At 39.7% G+C, this 11,984-nt stretch overlaps 1 pseudogene; it reads right to left on the bottom strand.

The window, feature by feature from the left end:
* Positions 1-9,553: 9,553 nt before the first annotated feature.
* On the bottom strand, positions 9,554-11,976 carry LOC127159181 (uncharacterized; annotated as a pseudogene).
* Between the last annotated feature and the right edge of the window lie 8 nt (positions 11,977-11,984).

Below are 11,984 nucleotides of genomic sequence, written 5' to 3'. Positions count from 1 at the left end.
AGTGCTGGACCAGGTGCCAAAGACGTCTTCCTGATCCATGGGGAGAGAAGAGAAAGGGGCCAAATCTCGCTGGAGCCGGACCAGCCCCCAAGCTACCTCGTTTTTGCCTCCAAGCATCCTGTTCGGTTCTGGGTGCCGATGGCAATGCGTTTCTGAAAAACACAGTTGTGAACCCTGGGTCTGTTCAAACAGTGCCCACACAACCATTCGCTGTTATAGTGGACAAAATAAGACACAAATATTCTCAAAAAGAGAGCACATTTCCTCTTCCACCTATTACGAACAGCAAGCCCATGCAGGGTGGTCAACTGTTCGAGACCATCCATCCCCTTGCCTTACGGGCCCAGGCTTGGCAAGCCATCCCCGGAGTGTCAAGCTGGATGTTGAGGATAATAAAACGAGGTTATACACTTCAAATCGCTCGAAGACCCCCACATTTCAGCAGAGTGGTCTCCACCTCGGTTCAGGGCAAGGACGCAGATGTCCTGCGCACCGAGGTGAGGAACCTGCTGAAAAAAGGAGCCATAAAAACTGTCCCCCCCAGCTCAGAGCAAGTCAGGCTTTTACAGCCGCTACTTCCTCATCCCCAAAAAGGATGGAGGTCTTGGAATAAATAGATTTGTTCAAACCTTTGTCTGTTATAACTGATACACTATTATTTGCAAATAATAATCGAAACACATATCAAATAATAAAATAAAATATTACTTGCAGATGTCTTTCAGTGAAGAGAAGCTGGATTATAATTTTTTTAGTTTGGCAAGAAACAAAATCAGTGTAAGCACAGAAAATAAGTCAATTTTTGCAGAATTTCCATTGCTGGGACTGTAGTCTGTAAGTCTATAGACTTGCTAAGCGGTTTCCTGCCTGCTTATCTTCCCATGCAGTTCCTTTAGTGCCTGGTCTGTGTTGGCTTGAGTGGGAAAGGAAACAGCTGTGATTGTGACAACTGCAAATTCACTCAGTAGCCAGTTCACATCATTTATTGTCCAGTGGCTGAGCCAGCAGAATGGTTGGATGAGGTCAGAGGGGATGACGTCTGATGAGGACCTCTGTCCCACTGTCTGCTTCCTTGGCCGCCCCCGTGAGCCCCAGACAAAGGGCTTTGACACAGTGTCTGTCACGATAGCTTTCTTCTTTCGTGAAGGGGTTTGGCATCACGGCATCGTTGATTCAAGGCGGAACGTTAAAGAACGTGACACACATCTACCGGAAATTTTGTTGAGTTCAACCAATTCGTTGACCCACTTCAAAACTCCTTAAAGGAGAAGTCCACTTCCAGAACAAACATTTACAGATAATGTACTCACCCCCTTGTCATCCAAGATGTTCATGTCTTCTTTCTTCAGTCATAAAAAAATTATGTTTTTTTGAGGAAAACATTTCAGGATTTTTCTCCATATAACGGATTGATATGGTGCCCTGAGTTTGAATTCAAAATGCAGTTTAAATGCGGCTTCAAACGATCACAAATGTGGTTGTAAACGATCCCAGTCGAGGAAGAAGAGTCTTATCTATCGAAACGATCTGTTATTTTCATTAAATAATACAATTTAAATATTTTTAATGTCAAATGCTTGTCTTGTCTTACTCTGCCTGAACTTTTCCAGTTCGTGACAGTTAGAGTATGTCGAAAAACTCCCACCTCATGTTCCCTCTCAACTTCAAAATCGTCCTATATCGCTGTTTTACCTTTTTTGTTAAGGGTGTTTGATCTTCTTTGCATGCTCACTTTGCAAAGACTGGGTCAGTACTTCTGCAGTGATGTAGGATGATTTTGAAATGATTTTTGAAGTTGAGGGAGAAAATGCGATTGGAGTTTTTCAACATACCCTAACTGTCTTGAACCAGAATGGACAGAGTTCAGGCAGAGCAAGACGAATGTTTGAGATTAAAAAGTATTTAAATTAAATTTAAATTACAAGCACATTTGGGATCATTTGAAGCCACATTTAAACTGTATTTTGGAAGTTCAATCTCGGGGGACCATAGCAGTCCATTATATGGAAAAAAAATCCTGAAATGTTTTCCTCAAAAAACATAATTTCTTTATGACTAAAGAAAGAAAGACATAAACATCTTGGATGACAAGGGGGTGAGTACATTATATGTCAAATTTTGTTCTGGAAGTGGACTTTTCCTTTAAGTGTTTCCAATTTTGTGTGCTGTATGCGTCAGATGTTCAGCCAATGGTCTCTGGGCATGAGACTAAGTCAGAGGATGCAAAGTGACCTAATACTTTAAACTCAGTTGCCACATGCTTACTCATACAAAACGTTTCCTTTGTCATGCAGCTGCAACTTGCTAAGATCAGATAGGAAAACATTCTCACCAGACCCTGACGGAGACACACCCCTCAGCAGCAAAACAGAATTCTTCAAACATTCTCGATCTTTCTCATAATATAAGTGACTGCTTTGAAATTGAGACCATTTTACCAATCACACTGAGACTCTTTACAATGATACTAAACAATGATACTTTACAATGATACTAAACTACAAGATACTTAGTTAACTTTCAGTGAAGCCTGTTGGGGGAGAAGAATGAGAGGGGAAAGGATATAAAGGGATATAAATGAGCAAGGAGGGAAGTTTGGGCGAGGTAGTGTCATTTGCTCTATTTGGAGGTCTCATCTCCAAATTAGTTTTATTGTTTTGTTGCATGGGATCTGTTTTAATCAAGTTCCTGAAGTTTGGTTCCATGGGAAGATCATTTCAGGTGTTACACTGGTTTGCATTGTGCGTGTGCGAAAATTCACATAAAACAGAAGTCAGAAAAGATAATGTTTAAAATCAAACATTTGTATTGTATTTATTTAGAAAGTAGGGGCTGGCACACAACAAACAAACCGAAGCACACATATGGCGTGTCATTCATAGAGGTTTCGACACAGGTGATTGAAAATAAAGAGAAGAAAGTTACACTCACCACTAAAATTTTAAAGCTTGTGTAAAAAAAAAAAAAAAAAAAAAACACATCAAAGTACTGGGCCCAAGTGTATAAAACTTCTCAGAAATGCTTTTAAAAATGGTCTTAAGCTTTGACATGACTGTCAAAAAATTCTTAGTAAAACGTAGGACTTTTCCAAGAGTAGGAGACTTTTATAAAGAAGCTAAAAGCAGCTTTCACTTTCAGTAAAGTCCAAGACTGATCCTTAAGTGTTGACTGAGGGGACACTTAAGTGTTGTGAACTAAGGATTACAATGATGTCAACCCAAAATGACCTCTGAAACAGCCAATAGTGAGCCTGTTCATGTGCAGTCACAGCAGCACAACATCAATCATTTGATGTAACTACAATAAAATCATTTAATTAAGACACTATTTAATATTTCAATGTATTTTTTTAAATGCTTTGCATTGTGCAACATTATCACAAATTATTATTGATGTTTTGAAATCTTTCTCTATTGGTATGTCTCCTCATTTACAGCAATGATGTGAACATGAGTTCCTTCAGCAGCTCCAATAACTCCAAGAAAGCCCACAATCCTCAGAAAAGTGGCTTGTTTTTGCAGCATGGCTTGACGGTCAGTTGGAAAGTCAATAAACTGCCATATAGTATTTTATTTCTGATAATAATGCAATGAAACCTGACAAATTGTGTGGTCAATTTGTGCATACAAAGAAATTATGAACACATGCAAAAACAAGAGAGAACCTACAAAATGTAAAAAAACTGATAATATTGTAGTCAATGTTGCCAGTTTATTGATAAGTGTTTAGTCACTTCCTCACCCCTCACAAAATCAATTTCTTGGACAAACCTTACTTAGATTACAACACTATATCCCACTGATATATGTGACCCTGGACCACAAAACCAGTCATAAGGGTCAATTTTTCAAAATTTAGATTTTTACATCATCTGAAAGCTAAATAAATAAGCTTTCCATTGGTGTATGTGTCACGCTCAGTCACAACAGACAAAAGGGGTAAAGTATAACAAGTGAGTTTATTTAATGTACTCAACGTAAACAGGTTCTCTGCAGGTAAATATCCAGGTAAGTATTAAAGCAAGTAAACGTCAACAGGATCACAAATCAAACAGGATTCCGCAGGTAAGTGTTCAGGTGAGTATTAGTGCTGGTAGATGTCAACAGGATCACAAATCACACAGGTTCTCTGTAGGTAAATGTCCAGGTAAGTATTAGTGCAGATAATAGAAGTATACTCAATCTGTAAGGCATTCATTCAAGAAGCAAGGCAGACAAAGTTCGTTCTTCAAAAGGGCACGCGAGTAGACATGCAGGCAGATGATCCAGGAATGACAGAACGTATCAACCTTGAGCTCAGCCATCGAATGAATGGCTGAGCGATCCTTTTAAAGGGAGCTGCTGATTGTGACCAGGTGCTAGTAGTCCGGTGATTGCGAGCGAGTGATTGGTGCTGAATCAGGTGCGGGTGATTGCGTGCGTTCGGTGGAGACTGGTCCAGGGTCAGGTGAGTGTGACGGTGTGACAGTATGACAATATTTGTCCGAGATACAACTATTTGAATATATGGAATCTGAGGGTGCAAAAAAATAAAAAATTGAGAAAATCACCTTTAAAGTTGTCCAAATTACGTTGTTAATAATGAATGTTACTAATCAAAAATTAGGTTTTGATATATTTACAGTAGGAATTTGACAAAATATCTTCATGGAACATGATCTTTACTTAATTTCCTAATGATTTTTGGCATAAACGAAAAATCGATAATTTTGACCCATACAATGTATTTTTGGCTATTGCTACAAATAAACCACAGCGACTTAAGACTGGTTTTGTGGTCCAGGGTCACATATTTATATTTTTCCAATTTTCCAGTGAAAAAAAAACATAATTACTACTTTAATTTCTGCAGTTAGAGCATTGATTTGTAGAGTGGAATAAGTTATTAACTTTCTTACTTGGTCAGTTACAAAAAAAAAATTGCTTGATGATCAAGTTTGTATCGTTTTATCAATTCCATATCATATAACTCCAGTACGTCATATGTTCTTTGGAAAGTGTGTGTCTCCTCCTCTCTGCTACCGTCTTGTTACTCCTAACTAGGTTAGGAGACCTAGTCATAACTAGGGTTGCAAAATTCCAGGAATTTTCAAGACTGGAAACTTTCCATGGGAATTAACGGGAATATATGGGAATTAACGGGAATTAATGGGAATATATGGGAATTAATGGAAATTATTGGGAATAAACTGGGAATTTGCAAAATTGCAGGAACTGGGAAGGTAAATGTAGATGAGAAGAAAAACTTGCAGCATAATCTTGGTTAAAACAACCATGTTTAATGCAATTTTAGTTTAATTTCTGACCTACACACTGCTCAGTCACATGCACACTGCTTACTGCAGGGCTGTTAAGGCCACACACCCTACATCCACTGTACATTCCTCTATAACATGCACAGATCAAACTATCAAAATATATTATGGTTAGTGTTCATGTAAATTACATAAATATTACAAAAATATATATGTTTATAACTTCCTTGTGCTGTGTGTAAGCTACTGCGCAACTAAATTATGCCATTGTTAAAACAAATACACTGGCTGAGCAAACATTTAGGTGAGATAATAATAATTTAAAAAACAGTCTAAAAATGACCCTCCCCCACACAGTTCCCCTAGTAGTCACCTAAGGGGGGAATTCCCCCCCATTTTCGCTGAAGGCACAGTTGCTGCATTTAAGCCCAAGGGCTACATCTAAATTTTGATATTACTTGTGTAAAGTAAGTAAGTTTAGGTAAGTTTAACTAGCAAAAACCAAAATGTTTATACAGTATATCTCATGTCCCAGTGTTTATACAGTAGCTAGCCAGTAAATCAGATATGAACAATCTAAGCTAGTTAGCATTATTTCATTTACTATTTAGGAAGTATCAAATGCTAGCTAGCTTAAGCTGCAGTGCTATTCCTTATACCTTCTGCTAGCCAGTTTCATACAGAAGTACAGAACTTGTCAAAAGTTTGGACACATTCCTATTTTTGATGTTTTCTGAACATCTCTTATGATTTCTTATGTACATCAAGCCTTCATTTATTTTTCAGCAAAATTACAGAACAAAACAGTAATATTGTGAAGTATTACAATTTAAAATAATGGTTTTCTGTTTTAATATACTTTAAATTATAATGTATTGCTATAAAAAAAGCTGAATTTACTACAGTCTTCACTGTCACATTGACGTAATCCTTCAGAAATCATTCTGAAATGCTGATTTATCAATTTTGGAAACAGCTGTGCTGCTTAATTTTTTTTTTAAATTCCCTTTTCTTACAGGATTCTTTAATGAAAAAGAACAGCATTTATTTAAAATATAAGTCCTTTTTTAACAGTACAGTACTGTTCAAAGGTTTGGGGTCAGTATGTTTTTTTTTTTCAATACTTTTATTAAACAAGGATGTGTTCAGTTAATAAAAAGTAATAGTAAAGACTTATATTGTTAGAAAAGATTTCAGTTTTGAATAAATTATGTTCTTTTTAAGTTAAATTCAGGAAAAAAGCATCACAGATTCCAAAATCAAAATCAAAAAATGTCATTTTTAAAATTTGTATTAGTTTGCATGCATGTCAGCTTATAATCAAACAAAATGTTGAAATTTATATTTGTTTATGATACAGCTTCTCTAAATTTCCCCAAATTTCAAATTAATTCCCATAAATTCCCGTAAATTCCCGTAAATTTCTGTTAAATTTCCAAATTGGAATATTTCCAAAATTCCCCGGACAAAGTTTCCATGGAAAGTTTCCGGAAATTTACCGGAAAATTTCCGCCCCTTTGCAACCCTAGTCATAACACTTAGAAACCTTTATGAATCACTCTTTTTCTTAAGTCTAGGAATAAGAGTAAAATTATGTCATTCTTAGAATTTTGATACACTTAAGACTTGAGCAGCTTTATACATACGGCCCCTGGTGCTGAAGCTTGATTTGTGCTATATGCAGTGTTGGGAAGGTTACTTTGGAAATGTAATAGGTCACAGATTAAAAGTTACTCGATTTAAAATGTAATAAATAGTGTCACTTTTCAATTGCTTTATTAAAGTAATGTAACTTAATACTTTTAATTACTTTTTGATTACTTTTCTAAATTTCTAATATTTTCAACTGTTAATCATTATGAAACATTTAAACCGGGCAGAGTTAACCTTACAGTAGCACCAAACACTGATTACTGTCAGACTTTCAAAATCCTTCATTACTTGGATTAAGAGAGATTGAATTGAGAGAGTGTAGCGAGATCGGCAAAGGACCTCGAGATGGGAATCGAACTCGGGTCACCGTGAGCGCAGTTGCGCTATATGTCAAAACAAGATCATAACATATATAACATCATAACAAGAAATAGCTTAATAGCTATGATACTGGGTTTGAAATCAAATGTTTGCATATTTATGACAGAAAACACTAGCATCTAACAATGCCTTGGAAAAAAACAATCTTAAAAAATAAAGTTTATGCATTAAACCCAAATAGAAAATAAAACAGTTATCGAATAAGCATGTGTCCTATTCTGTGTCCTAAACTCCTGAAACACTGGTGTCTCATTTTAGAGCAGTCAGTGCAATTTATGAAAGTCGTCAACTAAATCTGTAAGTGGGGGTGGGTGTGTGAAAAAATTCAGAGGTAATCCCCTTTGTAATCACTGGCATTTTTCAAAAGTAACTGTAATTTAATTACACATTTTTTCTCTGTAACTGTATTACAATTACATTTATTTAGTAATTAAATTACGTAATTCCGTTACATGTAACTAATTACTCCCCAACACTGGCAGCAATGATAGTGAATGGTGACTGAGGCTGTCAGTCTCTTAATGTTCTGCCTTACATCTCCTATTATGCCCCACTAAAAATAAAAAGGCAAACACATTTGGTACAAGATAACATGACATTTTTATTCTGAAGTGAATATAGTTTTTAATGTGTAACTTGACACTTTTCTGTTAGCCTATAATTTACTTTCTTTGTGTGTTTACCTTCTATTATTTTTTTTGTGTGTATTTGAGTGTCAATGCATTTTCTATGTTAGTCTTATATAGAAGGTTTGTGCTTTAAACATGTATTTGTGAATTCTGCAAATATAATAAATCAATTATGACTGAATTTAATGTGTGTTTAATAAGTTATTTCATATACAGGCTAATTTATCTAGTATAAAGTATATGAGAAACAAGCAGGAAATTGTATAGCGTCATTTTACCCCACTGAAATTAACATAGTTTCAATGTTAGGTAAGCCAACCAAGATCGATTTTATGCTGGAATATGCGTTGATTCTGTAACGTTGTTTCAACCAACTGAAAATCAACGTTGATTCAACTTGGGTAAGTAAACCAATTGTGTCAATTTTACCTCAGTTTTGAATAGCGTACCCAGAGCATTATCTGTTATGGGTAAGATTTTTCAAGCCATGGTGAAGCTCATAAGAATATTTGATGTGTATCATGTTTTAGAGTGTTGTTTTTACCTCAAAATGCAAACGTGAAATGGATTGTAATAAGACTTTCTATACTCCTTGACCTCAACCACTGCTTATACATTTCTATAGGTACTGAAGTCACACTTAGGATAGATCCTCCAACTAGACTCCCTGTATAGTAATTACAAGTCTGGTTCCCTGTCGATATTTCACTCGTACTGCGTCTGCTTAAGACGCTATGGGAAAAAACTCCTTTTTCTCTGAGACTGAGGCTTTTTTCAATAACACAGTGTAAATGCACGGCAGTTGGTTCATGCAGTGGATAAAGATGAACTAATGGCTTGGTGGCAGAGCTGCACAAACCTGGTGATGAATCCTACCAGAATCCGCCAAAGAGGGCGGAGTGTCTGGCTATATAAGCGGGCATTTCGTCATAGGATCATCAGATTCTTCTCCTTCAGCGACGACTCTACATCTTCGCTACGGGACTCAGGCCTTCGCTCTACAATCAAGCTCGCCATGATCAAGCCTCTTCAGCAGATCAAGACCGGTTCCTGCTCGGCTGTCTTCGCTGCTTCCTGCCACCTTTAGCGTCTGCAGCAATTTCCTAAGAGCAAATTTCTATTTGCCATTGTTTCAAATGCCACGCCATCACTGTCACTCATGCAGGGCTCCCCCGCACACACCGCGGAATTTCCTCATTGCGCGGATATGAGTCTCACTTCTCTTGCGGATAGCGTTCTTTTCAGAATGCAGTTCCGCCTCTTGCACCCTCCCACTTTCTTCCTCCCAGGAGCCTGTGAGGAAAAAGCAGCGGGGCAGAGGAGCTCAGCGCTCAGTGCAGAGTGAGCTCACGCCAGCTGAGACCCCACGTGCCTCACTCTTGCCACTTAGAGAGGCTTCCTCCGTGCTTTTCTCTCACCCAGACAAGCATCCTCTGTGGCTGTGAGCAATCTGGTCTCTTTCGGTGGGAGTAAGTGCGATGCCATGGATGACAGCATGTCTTTGGTGGCTTCTGACGCAGAGGAACTGTCGGGCTTGTCTCACGGCCCTGCCCCCACGGCATCTGCAGAGCCCAGCGTGACCAGCTCAGTCAGCTCCCAAGCCTGAGCCCCGTCATCGCTCCCACTCACCCAGGCGCTACCCATTTCCTAAACGCCAGGGACCCTGGCCCAAGGTAGTGCTGGACCAGGTGCCAAAGACGTCTTCCTGATCCATGGGGAGAGAAGAGAAAGGGGCCAAATCTCGCTGGAGCCGGACCAGCCCCCAGGCTACCTCGTTTTTACCTCCTGTTTGGTTCCGGGTGCCGATGGCAACGTTTTTCTGACAAACACAGTTGTGAACCCTGGGTCTGTTCAAACAATGCCCACACAACCGTTCGCTGTTATAGTGGAAAAAATAAAACACAAATATTCTCAAAAAGAGAGCACATTTCCTCTTTCACCTATTACAAACAGCAAGCCCATGCAGAGCGGTCAGCTGTTTGAGACAATGCATCCCCTTGCCTTACAGGTCGAGGCTTGGCAAGCCATCCCTGGAGTGTCGAGCTGGGTGTAATAAGATGAGGTTATACACTTCAATTCACTCGAAGACCCCCACATTTCAGCAGAGTGGTCTCCACCTCGGTTCAGGGCAAGAACGCAGACGTCCTGCCCACCGGTGAGGAACCTGCTGAAAAAAGGAGCCATAAAAACGGTCCCCCCCAGCTCAGAGCGAGTCAGGCTTTTACAGCCACTGCTTCCTCATCCCCAAAAAGGATGGAGGTCTGAGATCCATCCTTGATCTAAGACACCGGAATTGTGCCCTCGTGAGACGGCAGTTCAGAATGCTTACGCTGAAGCAGATCCTCTCGCAAGTTTGCCAAGGGGACTGGTTCTGTTCACTGGATCTGAAAGACGCTTACTTTCACATCCAGATTGCCCCCCCACCACAGGCGATTCTTGAGATTCGCCTTTTAAGAATCTCAAAGCCTGCTTTCGGCCACTGGTCGAAGAGAGAAAACTGCCTTCACATCAACTGCCTGGAAATGTTGGCATTTTGAAGTTGAAGACCCCTCTGCTACTAGCATCAGTGCCTGTAAAATATATGGGTGACCTACAGGCACTTTCGAACCCCGAAAGTCTGAACCCCGCCTGTCTGGAAAGTGGTGTGTCCATTGCAGAAATTTGTGCGGCGGCTGGCTGGGCCTTGCCGTCCACATTTGCCAGATTTTATATTCTGGATGACCCGGCCTTACAGGCCCGGGTCCTCTCTGCTTAAGTTGGATTTATTCTTACAAATCCAGTACTCCATTCATGTACGCTCTTGGACCTCAGCATGAGTTCCGAGGCTGTACGATTCCCTTGGGATTATCGCTTAGGTGACCAACCTCAATGAGTCTGGCCCTGTTGTATATACATGACACCTAAATGCCAGCTTATATAGCCAGATACTCCGCCCTCTTTGGTGGATTCTGCCGGACTTCATCGCCATAGGCTCATGCGGCTCCACCGCCAAGCCATTGGTTCATCTTTATCCACTGCACAAACTAACGGCCATGCAGTTACACTGCATTATTGAAAAAGGCTTCAGTCTCTGAGAAAAAGGAGTTTTTCCCTATAGTGTCTTAAGCAGACGCAGTACTCATTCCAGTATCTCAGGGAACCAAGGTTATGTTAGTAAGCAAGTACGTTTTGGAGATGACCAGTACAGAGGCCTCTTTAGGTCAACAGCTAAGAAATAATTGCCAATTTTATTCACAAATGACATCTATTTTGTTAAAAAAGCATGGGAGTTCTGCCATTTCAACAATTGTTTTTTCATTCTCATGGCTTGCTCTTGCTGCCTTTATTATAGTTTCACCCACAGAATCAGCTTCCTCTGTCATGTTGTATCCAGTGATTCCTCCTCCAACACCTCCTACCAGAGCTGCAGCTCCAAGAACACCGGCGATTCCTGAACCCACTGCTGCTCCGATGCAGGCACCCACTGCCGCTTCCACCCCAATGGCTTTCACCGCTGATGCAAACTTTGCTGCTTTGAGTAAAGCCACAACAGCTCCCACTGCGATGCCGATGCCCAGAAAAGCACCGATCAGTGTCCCTGTGGTCACTCCGGCAAGCCTCACGAGAAGTTTTTTTATAAAAGTTTTCTTTAGCTCTTCCTTTTTTCTCTTCTGCATGCAAATTGTCCTCTATGTTTTTAATCTCTTCTTGAATTTCTTCCTCCACCATCTGAAGCAGCTCATTGTTAAAGCAGCCTTCCTTACTTCCCTTCAGATTCTTCTCGATGGTCTTCAACAGCTTTTTCACCTGAACTCTGTTGCTCCTGTAACCCCACCAGCATTTTCTCCAGTGTTTGTTGTCAGTAACATGAGCACGACCTCCACATTTTTCAACAAGCTGCTGAAGTTTTGGACTCTCCTTCACAAATTCCACAATTTCCTGTTTTGTGTACCTTGCTACCTTTAGAATCATTACCATCATGTCAGGACTTGGACCCACTTCAGTGATGGATTTAATGATTTCAGCTCTGATATCTTCCTCGGTAACAACTGTGTCAAAAATTCCAGGTGTGTCAATAACAGTGATTT

The sequence above is a fragment of the Labeo rohita genome, unplaced genomic scaffold, assembly GCF_022985175.1.
Source record: "Labeo rohita strain BAU-BD-2019 unplaced genomic scaffold, IGBB_LRoh.1.0 scaffold_1965, whole genome shotgun sequence".
NCBI lineage: Eukaryota > Metazoa > Chordata > Actinopteri > Cypriniformes > Cyprinidae > Labeo > Labeo rohita.
The sequence above is the reverse complement of the archived record's forward strand: the minus strand, read 5'-3'. Positions and strand labels throughout refer to the sequence as shown.